The sequence below is a fragment of the Schistocerca serialis genome, chromosome 10, assembly GCF_023864345.2.
Source record: "Schistocerca serialis cubense isolate TAMUIC-IGC-003099 chromosome 10, iqSchSeri2.2, whole genome shotgun sequence".
Taxonomy (NCBI): Eukaryota; Metazoa; Arthropoda; class Insecta; order Orthoptera; family Acrididae; genus Schistocerca; species Schistocerca serialis.
This window is the reverse complement of record NC_064647.1, coordinates 149,186,934-149,204,002: the sequence shown is the minus strand read 5'-3', so window position 1 is coordinate 149,204,002 and position 17,069 is coordinate 149,186,934. Positions and strand designations below refer to the sequence as shown.

The window sequence follows — 17,069 nt, the reverse complement described above, 5'->3', positions numbered from 1 at the left end:
TGTAACATGCAGTCGTGCATTATCCTGCTGAAATGAAGGGTTTCGCAGAGATCGAATGAAGGGTAGAGCCACGCATTGTAACACATCTGAGTTATAACGTCCACTGTCCAAAGTGTCGCCAATGAGCACAGAGGTGACCGAGACGTGTAACCAATGGCACCCCATACCATCACGCCGGGTAATACGCCAGTATGGCGATGACGAATACACACTTCCAATGTGTGTTCACTGCTATGTCGCCAGACACGGAAGCGACCATCGTGATGCTGTAAACAGAACCTGGATTCATCCGAAAAAATGACGTTTTGCATTCGTGCACCCAGGTTCGTCGTTGAGTACACCATCGCAGGCGCTCCTGTCTGTGATGCAGCGTCAAGGGTAACCACAGCCATGGTCTCCGAGCTGATAGTCCATGCTGCTGCAAACGTCGCCGAACTGTTGATGGTTGTTGACCTGCAAACGTCCCCAGCTGTTGACTCAGGGATCGAGACGTGGCTGCACGATCCGTTACAGCCATGCGGATAAGATGACTGTCATCTCGACTGCTAGTGATACGAGGCCGTTGGGATTCAGCACGGCGTTCCGTATTACCCTCCTGAACACACAGATTCGATATTCTGCTAACAGTCATTGGATCTCGACCAACGCGAGCAGCAATGTCGCGCTACGATAAACCGCAATCGCGATAGGCTACAAGCCGACCTTTATCAAAGTCGGAAACGTGATGGTTCGCATTTCTCCTCCTTACAAGAGTCATCACAACAACGTTTCACTAGTCAACGCCGTTCAACTGCTGTTTGTGTATGAGAAATCGGTTGTAAACTTTCCTCATGTCAGCACGGTGTAGGTGTCGCCACCGGCGGCAATGTTGTGTGAATGCTCTGAAAAACTAATCATTTGCATATCACAGCATCTTCTTTCTGTAGGTTAAATTTCGCTTCTGTAGCACGTCATCTTCGTGGTGCAGCAATTTTAATGGCCAGTAGTGTATTATCACGCAGAGCCTGTAAACGAGTAAATCGAAAACGGCGATGCTGATCGAACGTTTACGTGTTATTGTCATGGGCATCTCCAGAAAATGGTAAGACAGTGAAATTAATACTAGGCACTAAGTGGCTGGACGTCTACACACAACGTAGGGTTTGGAGACTTGTGTGCTCTGTAAAGTGGGATGTATGGCGATCTGTGGCAACACTGGCGGAAGAGCTCAATGCCAGCGGATGCTTATGTTTCGGAACAGGTCATTCAGCGCATATGAATGATATGCTCTCTAGTATTACGGGTAACTCTGTTTGCCGATGACACTAGCTTGGTAGTAAAGGATGTTGTGTGCAACATTGGCTCGGTTTCAAATAGTGCACAGTACATGACCTAAGTTCATGGTTTGTAGAAAATGAACTAACGCAAAATCATAGTAAGACTCAGTTATTACAGTTACTACAGTTACCCGGCCAAATATCTCACGAAATAAGCGTCAAACGAAAAAACTACAAAGAACGAAACTTGTTTAGCTTGAAGGGGGAAACCAGATAGCGCTATGGTTGGCCCGTTAGATGGCGCTGCCATAGGTCAAACGGATAGCAGCTGCTTTTTTAAAAACAGGAACCCTCATTTTTTTATTACATATTCGTGTAGTACGTAAAGAAATATGACTGTTTTAGTTGGATCACTTTTTTCGCTTTGTGATAGATGGCGCTGTAATAGTCACAAACATATGGCTCACAATTTTAGACGAACAGTTGGTAACAGGTAGGCTTCCTAAATTAAAATACAGAACGTAGGTACGTTTGAACGTTTTATTTCTGTTGTTCCAATGTGACACATGTACCTTCGTGAACTTATCATTTCTGAGAACGCATGCTGTTACAGCGTGATTACCTGTAAGTACCACATTAATGCAATACAAGCTCAAAATGATGTCCGTAAACCTCTCAACAGCGAGTAGTTCGCCTTCCGTAGTGTTCGCACATGCATTGACAATGTGCTGACGCATGTTGGAAGGCGTTTTCGGAGGATCACGGTAGCAAATATCCTTCAACGTTCCGCACAGAAAGAAATCCGGGGACGTCAGATGCGGTGAACGTGCGGGCCATGGTATGGTGCTTCGACGACGAAACCACCTGTCATGAAATATGCTATTCAATACCGCTTCAACCGCACGCGAGCTATGTGCCGGACATCCATCGTGTTGGAAGTACATCACCATTCTATCGTGCAGTGAAACATCTTGTAGTAACATCGGTAGAACATTACGTAGGAAATCAGCATACATTGCACCATTTAGATTGTCATCTATAAAATGGGGGCCAATTATCCTTCCTCCCATAATGCCGCACCATACATTAACCCGCCAAGGTCGCTGATGTTCCACTTGTCGCAGCCATCGTGGATTTTCCGTTGGCCAATAGTGCATATTATGCCGGTATACGTAATCGCTATTGGTGAATAACGCTTCGTCGCTAAATAGAACAAGTGCAAAAAATCTATCGTCGTCCCGTAATTTCTCTTGTGTCCAGTGGCAGAACTGTACACGACGTTCAAAGTCGTCGCCATGCAATTCCTGGTGCATAGAAATATGGTACGGGTGCAATCGATGTTGATGTAGCATTCTCGACACCGACGTTTTTGAGATTCCCGATTCTCGCGCAATTTGACCGCTACTAATGTGCGGATTAGCCGCGACAGCAGCAAAAACACCTACCTGGGCATCATCATTTGTTGCAGCTCTTGGTTGATGTTTCACATGTGGCTGAACACTTCCTGTTTCCTTAAATAATGTAGCTATCCGGCAAACGGTCCGGACACTTGGATGATGTCGTCCAGGATAGCGAGCAGCATACATAGCACACGACCGTTGGGCATTTTGATCACAATAGCCATACATCAACACGATATCGACCTTTTCCGCAGTTGGCAAATGGTCCATTTTAACACCGGTAATGTATCACGAAGCAAATACCGTCCGCACTTTCGGAATGTTACGTGATACCACGTACGTATACGACTATTACAGCGCCTTCTATCACAAAGCGAAAAAAGTGGTCCCACTAAAACATTCATGTTTCTTTAAGTACTACACGAATAGGTAATAAAAAATGGGGGTTCCTATTTTAAAAAGACGCAGTTGATATCCGTTTGATATATGGCAGCGCCATGTAGCGGGCCAATCATAGCGCGTTCTGGTTTGCCCTTTCAAGCTAGACAAGTTTCGTTCTTTGTAGTTTTTTCGTTTGATGCTTATTTCGTGGGCTATTTGGCCCAGTCACTATCAATGGACCACTCTGTATATTCCTTACAGTCATTTCTTATTGACAATATTAGCTTATTCCCAAGAATAAGCAGCTTTCACACGGTTAATACTCAAACCTGCAATTGGATAGGACTTCCTTAACTCTTGTGCAAGAAGGTATGCAGTATTCTACTGCATCCATTTTCCATAAGCTACCACTCGTATTCAAAAATCTTAGCAGTAACTCACGCGCTTCCAAATCGAAAATGAAGAGTTTACTCATGGGACACTCATTCTATTCTGTTGAGGAGTTCCTTGAAAAATAAAGCCGATTCTTAATGTATTGTTGATTGCGTTTACTTAAACTAATGGAGTGACTTTTTTCCGGTTCATAAATGTTTATTTTTATCTGTTATTACTTTTATGTTGTAATTTCATGTACTGACACGTTCCATGACCTTGGAGATTTGCTCTTCAATTTGGTCCTACGGAACTTGAGCCGGCCGCTGTGGTCGAGCGCTTGTAGGCGCTTTAGTCCGGAACCGCGCGACTGCTACGGTCGTAGTTTCGAATCCTGCCTCGGGCATGGATGTGTGTGATGTCCTTAGGTTAGTTAGGTTTAAGTAGTTCTAAGTCTAGGGGACTGATGACCTCAGATGTTAAGTCCCATAGTGTTTAGAGCCATTTGAATCATTTTAAGGGAAGTTGATGTGTAAATAAATAAATAAACAATTATTGAACAGTGTAGCAAAAAAATGGTTCAAATGGCTCTGAGCACTATGGGACTTAACTTCTGAGGTCATCAGTCCCCTAGAACTTAGAACTACTTAAACCTAACTAACCTAAGGACATCACACACATCCATGCCCGAGGCAGGATTCGAACCTGCGACCGTAGCAGTCGCGCGGTTCCGGACTAAAGCACCTACAACCGCGAGACCACCGCGGCCGGCAACAGTGTAGCAGAAGATACTTGCATGTTCACATGCTGGCACAGCTATATCACCAATTACGATTGTAGTGGGCTCGGGAACATCGATATTTGACTGTGTATCACTGGAAACGTCCACCCCTGGTAGCTGAGTGGTCAGCGCTACGGAATGTCATACCTAACGGTCCGGGTTCGATTCCCGGCTGGGTCGGAGGTTTTCTCCGCTCAGTGACTGGGTGTTGTGTTGTCCTAATCACCATCATTTCATGCCCATCGACACGCAAGTCGCCGAAGTGGCGTCAACTCGAAAGACTTGCACCAGGCGAACGGTCTACCCGACGGGGGGCCCTAGCCACACGGCATTTCCATTTCCATCACTGGAAACGCGGTCGGCTCATCGGATGTTTGTGCTGCACCAGGCTGATGGTCTTCTCCTCAAATGCCGCCACCCAGGCGAAGGCCTGCTCGAAACGTGAAGCGCGCCACGGATGCTCGCTGGTGTCCAGTGTTACGCTATGATAGACGAAGGGGAAGACTAAGAAGCGACGAAGAAAAACAAAAAAATTGGACAGTATTAGTAGAAGGAAGGGAAGTGATAACTGAAGTGTTGGCAGAAGAGCCAAAACCGTGTTGCTAGAGGAGGCCGAAATGCACGCTTTTAAGCTCAGGCAGATTGGCGTGAGGTCTGGAACAAGGTAAAGTAATTATCCTATAAAGAAAAGAACGTAGTTCTTGGAATACTTAACTTTAATCCACAATTGGAGAACATCGCTCTTGTTTAGACGGCATTACAATCTCAATATAAACTGGTAATGGCGCCTTGCTAGGTCGTAGCAAATGACGTAGCTGAAGGCTATGCTAACTATCGTCTCGGCAAATGAGAGCGTATTTGTCAGTGAACCATTGCTATTAACGTCGGCTGTACAACTGGGGCGAGTGCTAGGACGTCTCTCTAGACCTGCCGTGTAGTGGCGCTCGGTCTGCAATCACTGACAGTGGCGACACGCGGGTCCGACGTATACTAACGGACCGCGGCCGATTTAAAGGCTACCACCTAGCAAGTGTTGTGTCTGGCGGTGACACCACAATAACTATAGTTTTTATACTTTCTGCTGTGATAGCGCTTGCATGGGACCTGTGGTAGTAATCAACGACACCACGTCAGCGGCGGGCGACCGGCACCCCTTCATGGTTGTTTTATTCCCTGACGACGATGTCATCTTCGAGCAATACAATTGTCCGTGTCTTGAAGTCTGAATTGTGCTAATGCGGTTCGAGGAGCATATAGCGAAACTACGTGAATGCCTTGGCCACCAATTGCGCCTGACGTGAATCCAGTGGTTCGCTACCACCACGTACATTAATCAGTGGTCAGTTATTTACGAGAATTAAATGATTTGTGCGTGGACACCTGTTGCTATATAGCTCCACAAATCTACCATCGAGTCGATGAAAGACAGTATCAGTGAGGTTGTATGTGATATCAACGTTCGATACCACACTTGTTAGGGATTGCAGTTACCGACCGCGGTCCGTACTGGGATAGCTTGATCGACGAGTCGAGACTAGCGCCGCTCCGCGGCTTGGCTTGCAACATGTCTCTAGTGTGCGCTCGGCCACTCTTGCCCCGGACATCAAGTAGGAAAGTACACTACTGGCCATTAAAATTGCTATACCACGAAGATGACGTGCTACAGACGCGAAATTTAACCGACAGGAAGAAGATGCTGTGATATGCAAATGATTAGCTTTTCAGAGCATTCACACAAGGTTGGCGCCGGTGGCGACACCTACAACGTGCTGACATCAGGAAAGTTTCCAACCGATTTCTCATACACAAACAGCAGTTGACGGCCGTTGCCTGGTGAAACGTTGTTGTGATGCCTCGCGTAAGGAGGAGAAATGCGTACCATAACGTTTCCGACTGTCATAAATGTGGGATTGTAGCCTATCGCGATTGCGGTTTATCGTATCGCGGCATTGCTGCTCGCGTTGGTTGAGATCCAATGACTGTTAGCACAATATGGATTCGGTGGGTTCAGGTGGGTAATACGAACGCCGTGCTGGATCCCAACGGCCTCGTATCGTTAGCAGTCGAGATGACAGGCATCTTATCCGCATGGCTGTAACGGATCGTGCAGCCATGTCTCGATCCCTGAGTCAACAGATGGGGACGTTTACAAGACGACAACCATCTGCACGAAGAGTTCGACGACGTTTGCAGCAGCATGGACTGTCAGCTCAGAGACCGTGGCTGCGGTTACCCTTGACGCTGCATCACAGACAGGAGCGCCTGCGATGGTGTACTCAACGATGAACATGGGTGCACGAATGGCAAAACGTCATTTTTTCAAATGAATCCAGGTTCTGTTTGCAGCATCATGATGGTCGCATCCGTGTTTGGCGACATCGCAGTGAACGCACATTGGAAGCGTATATTCGCCATCGCCATACTGGCGTATCACCCGGCGTGATGGTATGGGGTGCCATTGGTTACACGTCTCGGTCACCTCTTGTTCGCACTGATGGCACTTTGAACAGTGGACGTTAGATCATTCGATCCCTGTGAATCCCTACATTCCAGGAATAATAACACTAATACCATGTATCAGCGCCTCTAGTCCTGATGTTTGCATCAATTTCCTAGTCATGTTAATCTTAATTGACGAAGGGAAAGTCTAAGCAGCGGTGATGATTGAACAAAAAATGGGTCGATGTCAGCAGAAGATAGAGAGAGGATAGCCACAGTTTTTACATTTTTTTGCTGTGACATATGTTTAAGTCTGTTCATAGCATACAGCTTACATATGGGAAGTTGCTAGCGAGAGGGCAATGGAATTGCCTCTTGAGCGGTGGACATATGGGGCCATGGAAGAAGTATTGAAGATATATTGGAAGTGTGGAAGAGACAAGGTTGCTTCCTATGTATGTATGGACAAGTTCCCAGTAGGTATCCCAGATCTTGCAGCAGTGTTCTTGGGTTATTTAAGTGGCTTGTGTGGAATGCCCATGGAGCTGAAAAATTTGGATTGGGTTGAACAATTGGACTGAGTGAGGATTGCTTCAAAATGGATGAAAGACCTGTGCAGTTATGCATCTGAGGAGGTTGGCAGAGGAATCACTTTGGGAATGGGAGTATCGATGAAGTGGACTACGTCTTCTGAAACGAACTTTGTCAGTTGATACCCACAATTAAGATTGGCACCTAGTGACTTAACACCTGTTTGTTTAACCTTTAAATCTCAAGGGGTTGGAAGGGCTGACCCAATAAAGTGAACATTTCAATTCCAATGGATTTATTAATTAATCACAATAATATCACTTAAAATTTGACAGACGCCACTCAGGCAAGATTATTTAAGAGACATTCATTACATAAATTATAAGCAAGTTCAAAAAACTTTAACAAACAACTGTGGTTAAGACACATTATTTAAGACACTTCCAATTAACATTAAATATAGCCCACGATTTCCCACCAAAATTGGCAGAAGCCACTGAGGCTGACTAACAAACAACTCTGTACAATGATAAACGTGTAACAGCAGAAGCAAGATCCAAGCTTGTAAGGCCGAAGTTTAACCACGAACGGTGGAACCGACTGACAGACATAATACTTAACTTCGAACCAAGATGTGGCTCTGTCTGCAACCCCACGTCGAGTAGGCTACCAGAATGTGAACCAAGCAAACGCTACCAAAGAGGAACACACAAGCTTAGGCGAAGTCCAACCGCCTGCAAGACAAACTTGCAATCTAAAGGGAAGCCCTGTGTTTCGGTTGCCCACTGCCTCAACTCACTGAAACATAGACCACACCCGACAACAGCAGGCAGAAAACAGTCTTTAACTTTAACATTTCAGATTGATCAGTAAATTATAAAATCAAGGCTAAGCAACAACTAATTTCACTAGCGAGTGCTTCCTTTAAGTAAATCCGTACTTGATAAACAAACACCAAGATTGGGAAATGCACTGGCTCACGAGAACCGGCGCTCACTAGTACTTAATGACACACATCTGCAAATACATCAATGTTATACGGAAGCAGATCACACGCTTAGTAGGAGGCCTCAAATGAAATCCAAAAACCATCACACCACATGTCGTGCAACGTCTTACGGTACCAAGAGCGATCACAATCACAGTTAACTAAGCGCTCTTAGTAATTAGCGTACTTAACTGGGTGTCTTGAAGCTGGGATGGTTTTGCGAAGATGGCAGACTATCACTTCGCAAGACCATAACAGCGTGCCCCTCCAAGGAAGCAGGCACATCCACAGCTCACGACGTTGCTCGAGAATGTACAGTGCTGGCCAACTCCCGCCGTCTCCAGTATAACCACGTGACAACCACCGTCCGACCTCAGGCACGCCGTCTTCGCTTCTCTCCGCCAGCCAATCGCCGACGTGAGCACCGCCGAGTTTCCGTTCTCAAGCGTTGTGTCCTCTCCTTTCCTCGCGGTCGACACTCCCTTATATCTCGAGCCGGCCCAAGCCCAAAGACAAACCACTGCACTAGGAAATCGATCATACTCGTGTCAGAGATACTACTGACGCCAGTCCCGCCACAGATCAAAGGTCATCATGGAAACTGATGTGGAAACTGTAGTGTTGGCAGAAGAGCCAACACTGTGTTTCTAGAGGAGGCCGAAATGCACGCGTTTAATTACACGCTGACTGGCGTGAGGTCTGGAACAGGACAATATCTTGAGAATTGCAAATAAAGTACGTAGATGATGTAATACTTAACTTTAATCCACAATTGTAGAACATCTCTCGTTACGGTACATGCTTCATAATATTAATTATCAACTGCTATGGCGCCTTGCTAGGTCGTAGCAAATGACGTAGCTGAAGGCTATGCTAACTATCATCTCGGCAAATGAGAGCGTATCGGTCAGTGTAGCTTCGCTAGCAAAGTCGGCTGTACAACTGGGACGAGTGCTAGTACGTCTCTCTAGACCTGCCGTGTGGTGGCGCTCGGTCTGCGATCACTGACAGTGGCGACACGCGGGTCCGACGTATACTAACGGACCGCGGCCGATTTAAAGGCTACCACCTAGCAAGTGTGGTGTCTGGCGGTGACACCACAGAAACAAAGGTCATCTACAATAGTATAGTTGGAGGAGGATTGGTCAGTGTTATTAAAGAAATTACAGGGAGTTACAAAAAGGTATGGCCAAACTTTCAGGAAACATTCCTCACACACAAATAAAGAAATTATGTTATGTGGACATGTGTCCGGAAACGCTTAATTTCCATGTTAGAGCTCATTTTAGTTTCATCAGTACTGTACTTCCTCGATTCACCGCCAGTTGGCCCAATTGAAGGAAGGTAATGTTGACTTCGGTGCTTGTGTCGACATGCGACTCATTGCCCTACAGTACTAGAATCAAGTACATCAGTACGTAGCATCAACAGGTTAGTGTTCATCACGAACGTGGTTTTGCAGTCAGTGCAATGTTTACAAATGCGGAGTTGGCAGATGCCCATTTGATGTATGGATTAGCACGGGGCAATAGCCGTGGGTGGCGTGGTACGTTTGTATCGAGAAAGATTTCCAGAACGAAGGTGTCCCGACAGGAAGACGTTCGAAGCAATTGATCGGCGTCTTAGGGAGCACGGAACATTCCAGCCTATGACTCGCGACTGGGGAAGACCTAGAATGACGAGGACACCTGCAATGGACGAGGCAACTCTTCGTGCAGTTGACGATAACCCTAATGTCAGCGTCAGAGAAGTTGCTGCTGTACAAGGTAACGTTGACCACGTCACTGTATGGAGAGTGCTACGGGAGAACCAGTTGTTTCCGTACCATGTACAGCGTGTGCAGGCACTATCAGCAGCTGATTGGCCTCCACGGGTACACTTCTGTGAATGGTTCATCCAACAATGTGTCAATCCTCATTTCAGTGCAAATGTTCACTTTACGGATGAGGCTTCATTCCAACGTGATCATATTGTAAATTTTCACAATCAACATGTGTGGGCTGACGAGAATCCGCACGCAATTGTGCAATCACGTTATCAACACAGATTTTCTGTGAACGTTTGGGCAGGCATTGTTGGTGATGTCTTGATTGGGCCCCATGTTCTTCCACCTACGCTCAATGGAGCACGTTATCATGATTTCATACGGGATACTCTACCTGTGCTGCTAGAACATGTGCCTTTACAAGTACGACACAACATGTGGTTCATGCACGATGGAGCTCCTGCACATTTCAGTCGAAATGTTCGTACGCTTCTCAACAACAGATTCGGTGACCGATGGATTGGTAGAGGCGGACCAATTCCATGGCCTCCACGCTCTCCTGACCTCAACCCTCTTGACTTTCATTTATGGGGGCATTTGAAAGCTCTTGTCTACGTAACCCCGGTACCAAATGTAGAGACTCTTCGTGCTCGTATTGTGGACGGCTGTGATACAATACGCCATTCTCCAGGGCTGCATCAGCGCATCAGGGATTCCATGCGACGGAGGGTGGATGCATGTATCCTCATTAAAGGAGGACATTTTGAACATTTCCTGTAACAAAATGTTTGAAGTCACACTGGTACGTTCCGTTGTTGTGTGTTTCCATTCCATGATTAATGTGATTTAAAGAGAAGTAATAAAATGAGCTCTAACATAGAAGGTAAGCGTTTCCGGACACATGTTCACATAACATATTTTCTTTCTTTGTGTGTGAGGAATGTTTCTTGAAAGTTTGGCCGTACCTTTTTGTAACACCCATAGAACGACTCAGAGAATTACACACATTAGGACTGGTGACTGTTGGGCTGGTAAAATACATGGTCAGGATAAAGTGTTCAGCAGGATGATTGAACATGATATGTAGCCAACTGGGGATGTTTTCGTAGAACCCAGTTGCTACTCCACAACAGGTGGGGATTTATGGTTCGCTACTCCACACCACGGATAGGGTACTGAGAGTTGGTTGTTGGTTTACTGCAGGTTATGTGGAGACATGCAGATAGTGTTGTGGTGTGAAGGCATGGGTATTCTGTTGAGCAGTGGGCATAAAGGTATGAGTGCTTCGAGAGTTGAATTGAAAAGTGAAGGTGGGTAGATTGGATGAGGATAGTTGAGGGGAATTATTGCTTTCACGTTCAGAAATTTAGTGAAGTCTTTTGTGATTTGGTTTTATTTGGAATGGAGGTTAAGTGTTCATCTGCTCTATTTCATTGGTGCGATCTTATGACTGTCTGCATGAAGTTTGTGTGGTAATAGGTGGCGCTAGTTGGGTGTAGATAAGGACGTTAACAGGAGTTTGTGACGGTGGTAATGTCAGTACAATGGTGGTGGATGAGGTTGGAACTCCTGGCACTGGGAGTTTTGCCGGCGATTGGGCCTGTCGCGGTTCTGGAGTTGGTGATGGTGCTGGTGACGGAGTTAGCGGCGTTGGTGGCGATGGAGTCGACGATTGTGAAGGTGCCAGTGATGGCGTTGGAGCATTTGACAGGGGCAGTGGCAAAGAAGCTGAAAAATTCAAGCTTGTGAGTGGTAAAACAATAGTGAAGATGACGAAGAGTGGGAGATTATCGGCGAAGAAACATTAGGAGAGTGTAGGTGAACGATATGAGGAGGTGGCATAAGTTAGTGTGTTTACTGTCGGTTCGATGTCAGTATAATGTAGAAAGTCGGAGATGAATCAGGAGGCACAGAGCTGAACCAGCAGTGGTGGAGCTCTTATACCGTCCATCTGTATCAGACAGAGCATCATTTTACATATCTTCTATGGTGCATGTACCACCACTTATAGCTGATCATCTGTAAATTCCACCAGTCCAATTAATTACTGCAATTGCATGACATCTGTAGTAATGTCTACATTGCTACAAGCCAAAAATATGGATCACACACTGACCCCTGAGGACTGCCTTTTATACGCACATTGACACGATTTTCTCCCATGGAAGTAGTCTGCTACGCATTTGTAGAGAGCATCTGGACACTACAATTTCCTGTGGCGAGTATTTATTGCATCTTCTGTTGACTTGACACTTTGTGTACCAATGCACATGCTCTTAAATTGACTACAGTAGTGAATATTGTATCATTACTGGTATGTAGTAGACTGGCAAATTGTTCGTAAATTTGGAGGCATTTTCTTACACATTTTTAATGCAATTTTATGCTCATCTCATTCCTACACTTAAATGCGTTGTCTAGATGCCTTAGGGAAAGAATCTTCCCATTACGTTAAAAGCACCCCTTTCCCGAAATTCACCCCCAACCAAACCTCCGTATAGTGATTATTCAGACAATTGTCATTATGCACGTACTTTCTCCATCTGTGGCAGGCAAAAGATGAGTATCACCGCGGCACGGGTTATGAGTACCAGCTTGTAAGTGAAGATGTTCTGTACGTCCAAGCAGAACTGCCTGTAACTTCGATACATTACATGGAAATGATTTGTAAGCCTTAGCAAGATGACATCACATATTTCGGAAAGGGTTGCTTTCTGATGTAACTGGGGATCTAGCAAGAGCACTCGCACAGTAGTTTGTAGGGTGGGATAAGATGGGAGGGGGATGAAGTATTTTTAATACGAGTATTCTGGAAGACGAATGGCAACTTGTAAGTAGCCATAGAAGTTTTGTTAGTCCAACCCCGTTAAAAACCTGCGTAATACTGGATTTAAAATCATTTTCTCCGAAGAAAAACACCTACGTAATATTCTCTGCTCTTGCTAAGAGCCAAGGGGAGGCGCTGCCCATCCTTGGGACCTAGGAAAAACGGAATTCGTTATCAGGCATCTTCATCCTTTAACTGACAATGGTGGACTCAAGTAGCAATGACCATTCTACGAGGAGTACGAGTTGTTCTGCATGTCATGTGGCAGTATGTAAAGTTTCCACCGTTGTTAGGCCTATGGGGAACGAAGTCGTAGATTAATTAGGAAACAAATTTTCTCACACTGGAATTAAATCCTCTTCATTTTAAGACTCCAATATAGATTTTGAGCCTTCCATTCTCATCATAGGATGTACTTGACACATGCGCATCGAATTGATGTACAAAACACTGATCTTAGGACCACATCAAAATTTGCGCTATGGTATCTTGCACTGTCAAATAAGAGACGTCTCAGCGAATGGTTCAGAATGAGGTAAACAAACATTTGTGTGCAACAGAGGTGCGTTATTACATTGTATTTTATGTCAGTAAATATGTATTCTTGTACATCAAGGTGCAAATAGGCCAAACATTCAAGTGTGATAAATGTGCACGCCGTCGACACTTCCTGAAGTAAGCAGAAACAAAACAAAACGTCAAGACACTCTGTGACCATAATGGTACTGAAACAGAGGATGACAGACTAAAGGCCGAAATACTAAATGTCTTTTTCCAAAGCTGTTTCACAGAGGAAGACTGCTCTGTAGTTCCTTCTCTAGATTGTCGCACAGATGACAAAATGGTAGATATCGAATTAGACGACAGAGGGATAGAGAAACAATTAAAATCGCTCAAAAGAGGAAAGGCTACTGGACCTGATGGGATACCAGTTCGATTTTACACAGAGTACGCGAAGGACCTTGCCCCCCTTCTTGCAGCGGTGTACCGTAGGTCTCTAGAAGAGCGTAGCGTCCCAAAGGATTGGAAAAGGGCACAGGTCATCCCCGTTTTCAAGAAGGGACGTCGAACAGATGTGCAGAACTATAGACCTATATCTCTAACATCGATTAGTTGTAGAATTTTGGCCGGCCGGAGTGGCCGAGCGGCTCTAGGCGCGACAGTCTCGAACCGCGCAACACTACGGTCGCAGGTTCGAATCCTGCCTCGGGCATGGATGTGTGTGATGTCCTTAGCTTAGTTAGGTTTAAGTAGTTCTAAGTTCTAGGGGACTGATGACCAAAGAAGTTAAGTCCCATAGTGCTCAGAGCCATTTGTAGAATTTTGGAACACGTATTATGTTCGAGTATAATGACTTTTCTGGAGACTAGAAATCTACTCTGTAGGAATCAGCATGAGTTTCGAAAAAGACGATCGTGTGAAATCTAGCTCGCGCTATTCGTCCACGAGACTCAGAGGGCCATAGACACGGGTTCACAGGTAGATGCCGTGTTTCTTGACTTCCGCAAGGCGTTCGATACAGTTCCCCACAGTCGTTTAATGAACAAAGTAAGAGCATATGGACTATCAGACCAATTGTGTGATTGGATTGAAGAGTTCCTAGATAACAGAACGCAGCATGTCATTCTCAATGGAGAGAAGTCTTCCGAAGTAAGAGTGATTTTAGGTGTGCTGCAGGGGAGTGTTGTAGGACCGTTGCTATTCACAATACGTATACATAAATGACCTTGCGGATGACATCGGAAGTTCACTGAGGCTTTTTGCAGATGATGCTGTGGTGTATCGAGAGGTTGTAACAATGGAAAATTGTACTGAAATGCAGGAGGATCTGCAGCGAATTGACGCATGGTGCAGGGAATGGCAATTGAATCTCAATGTAGACAAGTGTAATGTGCTGCGAATACATAGAAAGATAGAATCCTAAGGAAATGCATTCCGAAAACAAAGGAAGTAGGTTACAGTACGCTTGTTCGCCCACTGCTTGAATACTGCTCACCAGTGTGGGATCCGTACCAGATAGGGTTGATAGATGAGATAGAGAAGATCCAACGCAGAGCAGCGCGCTTCGTTACAGGATCATTTAGTAATCGCAAAAGCGTTTCGGAAATGATAGATAAATTCCAGTGGAAGACTCTGCAGGAGAGACGCTCAGTATCTCGGTACGGGCTTTTGTTGAAGTTTCGAGAACATACCTTCACCGAAGAGTCAAGCAATATTTTGCTCCCTCCTACGTATATCTCGCGAAGAGACCATGAGGATAAAATCAGAGAGATTAGAGCCCACACAGAAGCATACCGACAATCCTTATTTCCACGAACAATACGAGACTGGAATAGAAGGGAGAACCGATAGAGGTACTGAAGGTACCCTCCGCCACACACCGTCAGGTGGCTTGCGGAGTATGGATGTAGATGTAGATGTAGATTATGAAAATGCAACCACTGATAATGGTCTAAATTAGTAAAACGAAAGGCATGTTGTGGGATAAAGACACATTTTTAGTAGATGCAAAAGTGGACTTGAAAAACCGTAAGTCACCATTTCGCGCTGCCCTCGACCGCTGGATTAGCTGCAGGGGACAGAACAAGTGCAACACTTTGACGACACATTCACGTTTCTCTGTAGACATCATGTTTCTGTGAAAATTCTGCCTTCAGCTGCCCTACTAGTCTTCATAAGCAAAGTTATTACAGCTATCATATCAGTTAATCCAGAGGCGGTACTGTCTGGTAGATTAGAACTGTGTGCAGGATGGGGACTCTGCTACATAAAGAAAATTCATTCAGAAAGCAATTATCGAGCCCATTTCACTGCGGAATCCTTTCTTGTAGGAGTGATACTCCCACAGGGTATGCAGGAGAACTTTTTTGATGGTTGGAAGGTTGGAGGTGAGATACAGGTGGAGGTAAAGATCCGAGGGCGTGTCTTGATTCGTGCCTAGCTAGCTCAATGTGTCTTGTATATCACATGTTAATTTTACTAGGTATAAAGTGCAGTTAACACGAATCTGGTCAAATTATCTATATCTATAGTAAATTTGGATAAATCATTCCTACCATTAACATGAATACCACATGAAATTCTTATTTGAAGATAAGCGCAGGTCGTTCCCATTTTCAAGAAGGGTCATAAATCAGATGCGAATAATTATAGGCCTATTTCGCTTACGTCAATCTGTTGTAGAATAATGGAACATGTTTTGTGTTCTCGTATTATGACGTTCTTAGATAATACAAATCTCCTTCATCATAACCAACATGGATTCCGCAAACAGAGATCATGTGAAACTCAGCTCGCCCTATTTGCCCAAGAAATTCACAGTGCCGTAGACACTGGCGAGCAGATTGATGCCGTATTCCTGGACTTCAGGAAGGCATTTGATACGGTTCCGCACTTACGTTTAGTGAAAAAAATACGAGCTTACGGAATATCGGACCAGGTTTGTGATTGGATTCAGGATTTCCTAGAAGAAAGAACACAACATGTCATTCTTAACGGTTCAAAATCTGCAGATGTAGAGGTAATTTCGGGAGTACCGCAGGGAAGCGTGATAGGACCTTTATTGTTTACAATATACATAAATGACTTAGTTGACAACATCGGTAGCTCCGTGAGGCTATTTGCAGATGACACGGTTGTCTACAAGAAAGTAGCAACATCAGAAGACTCGTACGTACTCCAGGAGGACCTGCAGAGGATTAATGCATGGTGCGACAGCTGGCAGCTTTCCCTAAACGTAGATAAATGTAATATAATGCGCATACATAGGGGCAGAAATCCATTCCAGTACGATTATGCCATAGGTGGTAAATCATTGGAAGCGGTAACGACCGTAAAATACTTAGGAGTTACTATCCGGAGCGATCTGAAGTGGAATGATCACATAAAACAAATAGTGGGAAAAGCAGGCGCCAGGTTGAGATTCATAGGAAGAATTCTAAGAAAATGTGACTCATCGACGAAAGAAGTAGCTTACAAAACGCTTGTTCGTCCGATTCTTGAGTATTGCTCATCAGTATGGGACCCTTACCAGGTTGGATTAATAGAAGAGATAGACATGATCCAGCGAAAAGCAGCGCGATTCGTCATGGGGACATTTAGTCAGCGCGAGAGCGTTACGGAGATGCTGAACAAGCTCCAGTGGCGGACACTTCAAGAAAGGCGTTACGCAATACGGAGAGGTTTATTATCGAAATTACGAGAGAGCACATTCCGGGAAGAGATGGGCAACATATTACTACCGCCCACATATATCTCGCGTAATGATCACAACGAAAAGATCCGAGAAATTAGAGCAAATACGGAGACTTACAAGCAGTCGTTCTTCCC

At 45.1% G+C, this 17,069-nt stretch overlaps 1 protein-coding gene across 1 annotated transcript in view; it reads left to right on the top strand.

Moving 5' to 3' along the window:
* Positions 1 to 17,069, top strand: part of LOC126425269 (uncharacterized) — a 133,956-nt gene that overhangs the window by 76,565 nt on the left and 40,322 nt on the right. The window lies entirely within an intron of this gene.